This window comes from Arachis hypogaea, chromosome 19, assembly GCF_003086295.3.
Source record: "Arachis hypogaea cultivar Tifrunner chromosome 19, arahy.Tifrunner.gnm2.J5K5, whole genome shotgun sequence".
NCBI classification, from domain to species: Eukaryota; Viridiplantae; Streptophyta; class Magnoliopsida; order Fabales; family Fabaceae; genus Arachis; species Arachis hypogaea.
Genome location: NC_092054.1, coordinates 111,015,065 through 111,023,485, shown reverse-complemented (window position 1 = coordinate 111,023,485; position 8,421 = coordinate 111,015,065).

Sequence of the window (8,421 nt, the reverse complement as noted above, 5' to 3'; positions counted from 1 at the left end):
TGAGACTGCTGCTCTCACACAAACTCTGGGAGAGATGACCAATATACTGAAACAGCTACAGCTGAATCAACAATAACCTCATCCTCTCCCACAACAACAGTTGGTTCCTCAGAGAGTGTGCGAAATATGTGCCTGCTATACTCATTACACTTATGAGTGTCCGCAATTCCAACAAGAAGACAACACCTTGGCAGCTACCCATAATTTCTACGACCTCCCGAATCAAGGATACTATCAACAAGGTGGTAATTATAACCAAGGTAGGAACTACAATCAAGGTTGGCAAGATAACTCCAACCAAGGTTGGAGAGACAATTCCAACCAGGGGTGGAGAGATAATTCCAATCAAGGATAGAGGGACAACTACAACCGAGGAGGCAGAGACAACGGAGAAAATCAGAGGTGGAACAACAACAACAGACAGCAGAACCAAAACGAGCCTTACCGAGCACTTCACCAATGGCAGTCCCAAGCGCCTCAGAACAACCAACAGTAGACCCCTCAAATCACTTACCCCCCTTCATCTTCTAATGATGAGATGCTTCGCTCTCTTGCGCAAAGACAACAAGACATTCAGAATACACTTAACTCTACCATAAACGGTCTGAACGCTACTTTACAAGCACTCGTCTCCCAGAAGGATTCACTATCTACCACCAACAATCAACCTTCAAGCTCCAGTGCAATTCCTTCTCAACCTTTACCCAACCCCAAAGGTGGAATCAATGCCATCACTTTGAGGTCCGGAACCACACTGCAAGAGAGGAATCATGAGGAGCCGAGCTCAAAGGAAGACATTCAAGTTGAAGACATTGTTGAGGTAGAGAATGTTGAAGAGGAAGATGAAGTACAAGACATGGTTGAAGAAGAAACAGCTCAACTAAGGAATGGAGCACCAAAGGAAGATGAAGTTACAAGAGAAGCGATTACCATTCCCTTCCCACACCTTGCTAGGAAGTCCAGAAAGCAGATGGAGCTCGATCCCAAGATGGTGGAGATCTTCAAAAAGGTTGAGGTAACCATTCCCCTTTTTGATGCCATTTGCCAGGTACCTAAATATGCGAAGTTTCTAAAAGATTTATGCATGGATAAAGATAAAATGCATGAATAAAGATAAAATATAGGATTTAGAAACTATTCCTCCAGGTACCTCTATTTTTGCTTTAATGGGTAATATACCGGAAAAATATAGTGATCCAGGTCCATGCATGGTTACTATTACTATAGAGGGTGTAAAATTTTCTGACTGCATGTGTGATTTAGGCGCGTGTGTGAGTATTATGCCATTATCTATATATGATGCTTTGAGGCTCCCTCCCTTAAAAAGGTCGGCAGCACGTTTTGTTTTGGCAGATTAAAGTATAATCTCGGTGGTAGGAATTGCTGAGGACGTGCTGGTGAGCATTAAGGGGCTAACATTCCCTATTGACTTCTATATTTTGGAGATGCTCCCTAATGACTCAGGAAGACCATCTTCCATCCTCCTTGGAAGGCCATTTCTGAAGACTTCAAGGTTCAAATTGGATGCCTTCTCAGGAACTTACTCTTTTGAGATAGATGGCCGAGCAGTGAGTTTCATCCTGGATGAAGCTATAAAGCACCCCCTAGAAGATCATTCCATCTTCCAGTGTGACATCATTGATGAGACTGTAACTGCAGTCCACCAAGAAGAAGTAGAAGAGATGCACATGGAGCAAGGTGCAAGTGTGGGAAAATCCTCTGAACAAGATGAAGATACCTTGCCATCATCACCAGCTCCAAATGATCAAGTGCCTAGCCATGAGTAGAAAATGGAGTTGAAGCCCCTTCCACCCCACCTCAAGTATGCTTACCTTGAGGATAATCAGAAGCTCCCAGTTATTATTGCAAGGGAACTCACTTTCCAACAGGAGGAGCAGCTGCTTAGTGTGCTGAGAAGACACAAGAAAGCAATTGGGTAGAGCTTCGTGGATATAGTAGGCATCAGCCCTCAAGTTTGTGAGCACTGTATATTTTTAGAAGAGGGAGCAAGGCCTATCCGTCAACCTCAAAGGAGACTGAACCCCACCATCTTAGAAGTTGTTAAGAAGGAAGTGACCATGCTACTTGAAGCTAACATCATCTATCCAATCTTGGATAGTGAATGGGTCAGCCCATTACAAGTGGTGCCCAAGAAGTCTGGAGTCACAACAGTGAAGAATGAGCATGGAGAGCTCCTAAAAACTAGAGTGCAGAACTCCTGGAGGGTGTGCATTGATTATAGGCGCCTCAACCAGGCTACTCGCAAGGATCACTACCCCCTGCCATTCATTGATCAGATGCTTGATCGCTTGTCAGGTAAATCACACTACTGTTTTTTAGATGGTTACACTTGCTATTTTCAAATTCATATAGCTCCTGAGGATCAAGAGAAGACTACTTTTACATGTCCCTTTGGAACGTATACATACAAGATGATGCCTTTTGGCTTATGTAATGCACTGGCTACTTTCCAAAGACGCATGATGAGTATTTTCTCAGATCTTATTGAGAATTGTATGGAAGTTTTCATGGATGACTTTAGTGTGTATGGTAATTCATTTAACCTTTGCTTGGATAGTTTAGCTAGAGTATTAGACAGGTGTGTTAGTTCAAACCTTGTATTAAATTTTGAAAAATATCATTTTATGGTAAAATAAGGTATTGTTCTAGGACACGTTGTTTCTAATACTGGTATTTCAGTTGATCCAGCAAAGGTAGATGTCATTTCTAGTTTACCTTACCCCTCCTCCGTGAGGGAAGTCCATTCGTTCCTTGGTCATGCAGGTTTCTACCGGAGATTTATCAAGGACTTCAGTAAGGTAGCATTGCCTTTATTCAGACTACTGCAGAAGGATGTTGAGTTCGAGCTGAGTGAGGACTGCATGGAAGTGTTTGATAAGCTGAAGATCGCCTTGACTCAAGCTCCAATTGTGAGAGGACCCGATTGGAGCCAGCCTTTTGAGATTATGTGTGATGCCTCCAACTATGCAGTAGGAGCAGCGCTGGCTCAGTGCGAAGTTAAGGACCCTTTTATAATTGCTTATGCTTCTGAGACCTTAGACACTGCTCAGTCTAATTATACTACCACTGAAAAAGAGCTTCTGGCTATTGTTTTTGCTCTGGATAAATCCCGAGCCTACTTACTTGGTACTAAGGTGGTAGGATACTCAGACCATGCAGCTCTAAAATATTTGTTAGCTAAAAAAGAGTCCAAACCAAGGTTAATACGTTGGATATTGTTGCTGCAAGAATTTGATTTAGAAATCAAAGATAGGAGTGGTTCCCAGAATTTAGTAGCGGACCACTTGAGTCGCCTAGAGCACATCAAGAATGACTCCACTCCTATCAATGATACTTTCCCATTTGATAGCTTGCACGCAATATCTGAGGTAGTTCCTTGGTATGCACCTGTAGCTAATTATCTGGTTAGTCATACCTTCCCTCCTAATTTTACTAAGCACCAAAGGGACAAGCTGAAAAGCGAGTCCAAATATTATATATGGGATGACCCATATTTATGGAGGTATGGTGCTGACCAGATAATTAGAAGGTGTATGCCTCAATCAGAATTTCAGTTAGTTTTAGAGGCCTGCCACTCCTCTGAGAGTGGTGGACATTTTGGTCCTCAAAGGACAGCTAGAAAAATTTTAGACTGTGGATTCTGGTGGCCCACCCTTTTTAAGGATGCTACTGCCTTCTGTAAATCTTGCTCCCCATGCCAAAGGTTTGGAAATATATCCAAGAGGGATGAGATGCCCCAACAACTTATGTTGTTCTGTGAAATTTTTTATGTCTGAGGCATTGACTTCATGGGTCCATTTCCAAACTCTAATGGTTTCTTATACATATTGTTAGCTGTAGATTATGTTTCTAAATGGGTGGAAGCAATTCCTACCCGCAGTGATGATGCTAACGTTGTTGTCTCCTTTGTTAGAAACCATATTATCTGTCGCTTTGGATCACCACGAGCAATTGTGAGTGATCAAGGCATTCACTTTTGTAACAGGAGATTGACTGATCTACTGAAGAAACATGGCATTACTCACAAGGTAGCAACAGCTTACCATCCTCAGACCAATGGGCAAGCCGAGGTGTCTAACATAGAGATAAAGTGCATATTGGAGAAGATAGTCAAGCCTCATAGGAAGGACTGGAGCACCAGACTTGTAGATGCGCTCTGGGCTTATTGGACAGCATACAAGACACCCATCGGAATGAGTCCATTCTGCCTAGTCTATGGCAAAGCTTGTCACCTCCCAGTGGAGGTGGAACACAAGGCTTTCTGGGCTGTAAGGGAATGCAACATGGGATTTGAGAAAGCTGGTGCTGAAAGGAAGCTGCAACTAGCAGAACTGGAGAACCTTCGACTCGAAGCATATGACAACTCCAGGCTATACAAAGAGAGGGTGAAGGGTGTGCATGACAAGCATATCAAGAGAAGAGAGTTCAGACCTGGGGAGCTAGTTCTCCTTTACAACTCAAGGCTGAGGCTCATGTAAGGAAAGTTGAGATCAAGATGGGAAGGTCCCTATAGAGTAGAGAAGGCAGAGCCATACGGAGTCTTCCACCTGAGTCATCCTTCAAGTTCCAAATTCATCAAGGTCAATGGCCACCACTTAAAGCTGTATCATGGTGAGAAGATGAAGCACAACAAGGAGTTGAAAATCTTCCTCTTGGAGGATCCACCAACAGAAAAAGACTGAACTTGTGGACCGTCCAACTTAAGGACGTAAAAGCAAAGTGCTAGGTGGGAGACAATCTACCATGGTATAATCGTCCCTTTTCATTCCTAGTTTTATTTTATTTTGTCTTTGTCAGTGTTCATTCATAATTTTTGCATAATCACCTGCATTCTGCATAAAAAAAATGGTGTTCGACGCGCAGGCGTCTATGACGCGTATGCGTCATGCGTGAATTTGCAACACATAGGAAGCGAACAGAGAGTTAGGCGGGAGTGGTGAAGGAAGCGTGCTTTGCACGCCAACAAACACACGCATACGCGTACATCATGCGTGCGCGTCCCTTGTGTTTCTAGCAACCCACGCATAAGCGTCCCTGACGCGTACGCGTGACCCTGAAAATCGGTGTAAATGGGTGTTTGACCAGAGAGTTGTGATGGTTTGGGGATGGTACTGTGCTAGAAGCACAATTTTCATCACGTGTACGTGTCCCTGACGCGTGCGCGTCCTTTCACTTGATGGCCATCCACGCGTGTGCGTGCTTGACGCGCACGCATCATGTGCATTTTTTGGCCTCAACCCAGAATGAACAAAGAGTTGTGCGTGTGCGAGGCTAGCTTTGCACGATTCGCACAACCCATGTCACGCTTATGCGTCCCAAACCCTTACGCGTCGCTTAAATTTTACGCGACCCATGCGTACGCGTGCTGTACGCGTACGCGTTGCATGCACTGCATGGTTACACCAGTACGCCGCCCAGATTTCAATTATTCCCTCCCCCAATCCTAATTCTTTTTCAATCCTAATTCTATCTTATTTCTTCTTCCTTTTTCTTCCTTATTCCTTCTTACTATCTACTAATTTCTTTTTCCCTTTTTCATCTTCTCCCTCAGGATTCTTTTCTCCCTTTCCTTTACTCTTTTCTTCTTCTTTTAATTATTGCATTTAATTATTTTTCTTTCTTCTCAATTTTTCTTTTAGCTTAATCATTTATGGTTTCTTTTTCATTCTTTTATCATGTATTTTTATGTTGGTGTTGGAACTTTATTTGGGTAGTACCTTATTATAATTGAGCTTGTGGACATTATGAGGAGTGATTTGATAATTGAAATTTAAATTTGGCTTCATATACATTTGGATTCATTATTTTCATTCCTATTTTAACTTGCACACCAAGTGTTTGTGAAAAGGCTCTTATGGCATTTTGAATTCTATTTTCTTTTACTCTCACACTTTAATGCCTCTCTTTTTCACCACACTTGAAATCCACATGTACTGAGATTATCATTCACAATTGTCATCATATACATGCCCTTTAAATTGGTACATTTAATAATTGATGCTTGAGTTATGCTTTTCATGCCTATTACTTGCATGCTTTTAACCCTCTTGCATCTAATTGTTATGAATTGTCTTTATGAATTTTACTTAATGTCCTCCATGCATGTTGTAGCTACCATGTATAGGACATCATTATTACTTTGGTATTCATTATTATTTGGATTTCCCTCCTTCCAATTTTTCGTACTCTATATTTGAATTTAATTCTCCTTCTTCCTTCTTTTTAGGATGGCCACTAAAAAGGGAAAGGAGAAAGCTTCTGACACGACACTAGCAAGGAGAGGAACCAAGAGAGCACCGGCTAAGGCACCACCATCTACCATCATCAAGCCGCCAACAAAGCGGGTTAAGAGGATCATTAAAGTTGATGAAGAAGAGAAAGCCTTTCCCGCACGGGACTCCACACGGTTCACCAACCGTTATTGCGAACAAATATTCCCCATCCTAGCCGAGAGGAACTACAAGAATGAGCATCTACTCATTGTCCCAATTGAGAGGAGACAGTGGAGATTTTTGAGGAGGCAGCCGTGAGAGGTCAACCTATCATGGGTATATGAATTCTACTCCAAATTCTACTTGCCTACTTTACAGACTGTCTATGTCTGTCGGCAGCAAGTCTCTGTCTCCGAGAGTGCCATACATCGAGCACTGGATCTTCCACCTAGTCCAGAGGGATTGGATGCATATCAAGAGGCCTCTCTTAAGCACCAGATGTATCAGTTTGACTGGGATAGCGTCCTTGGAGTTATAGCCCAACCTGGCAGCACCTGGATCTATGGGCAGTATCGGTCAAAACCCAAGAGCATCTCAGCCCAATCACTTACCTTGGAGGCTCGCATGTGGGCACAAATTATGTCCCACTATATCTTTCCGAGCACTCATGAGTCTACCTTCACAGCGGACATGGCTGTTCTCATCTGGTGCATCCTGACAGAGTAACCTCTCAACCTGCCCCGACTCATCCGGCAGGCCATGGGTCACGTACAGATTGCGGGTAACCTGCCTTTTTCCGCATTGGTTTCAGACTTAGTCTCTGCAGTAGGTGTGTTCTATCGGGCAGGAGACATGAAGGTTATGATCCCTAGGGCCAACCAGTATGTCCTGAATGGGAAGTACATCAGGCCCCCAATTCCCACTGCGAGCCGGCCTGCAGGCCCATCTTTGGATACTCCTCCTTCTTCTACTCCACCATCATCCACACACAAGCACCATCCTTCCATCAGATGTTTCTTCAGATCCTTGAGAGGTTCGACCGGCAAGACCGGCGGATGGAGCAATTGGAGCGCCACAACAAGCGCCGATACAACTATCTGAAGGAACTCATGGTTGGTACCCACCCACCCCCGGAACAGAAGGACACCCTGGACTCCCCCTCATCCAGTAGCACAGGGAGCCATGGCAATCCAGATAGCGAAGGCGATGCTTCCAGCCCTACCTTGCTCCTTACTGATGGCACGGAGGACCGTGCCAAGCCTTAAGTATGGGGAGGTCAGTCCTTGACTTCCGGAGGTAATTTCTCTCTCTTAACACCAACATTTTAGTTTTTCTCTTGTTAGATAGGATAGATTGCATGATAATAATTATTTGCATGTATGTTTTACTTGGTTAAAGTAATGAGTTTCTTTTCAAGACCCTATTTTATAATATTTCACTAATTTAAATTAGAACTTTTTTGTTAAACTTGTTTGAAGATTGTAATTGGGAACATTGGTTATAGCTAAGAACACACAACCTGTGAGATTTGAGCTTAATTATATGGTTACATTATTTAACCATGATTTTTATTCTTGTGTGTTTTCTTCTCTATGATTGTAATCTATAATTTGTTCCATTCTATATGTCCATTGTTTAGTGTATTTGCATGCATACATATGATTGAGGCCATCATTTGTTATTAGCTCACTCATCCCAAATAGCCTACCATTTCAATTGCCTTTGTTCGCCACTTTGAGCCTTTTAATCCCCATTTTGTTCTTTATATTACCACATCACTAGCCTTAAGCAGAAAAATAATTAATTACCTGATTTGAATCTTTGGTTAGCTTAAGATAGTGTGTTAACTAAGTGTAGGGAATTGTGGGAACCTGGGTTAATGGGAATGTGTTATGTTTCTACTTTATTGAATATTGGGAACTTGGGTGCATACTGATAAACCCCGATTTTGTGGTTTATCTTGTGCTTATTTTGGGGGGTTTTATCAACATTTCTCGCACTTATTCACAAGAAATGCATGGTTTTGTGTTCACTTTCCAATATTGCTCCATGATGGAAAACATGCTTATTTTGCCTTAAAATTGCCATATTTTAATCCTCTTCTATTGCCATTCGATGCCGTGATATATTTGTTGAGTAATTTCAGGAATTATAGGATAGGAATGACTTAGAAGAGAGGGAGAAAGCA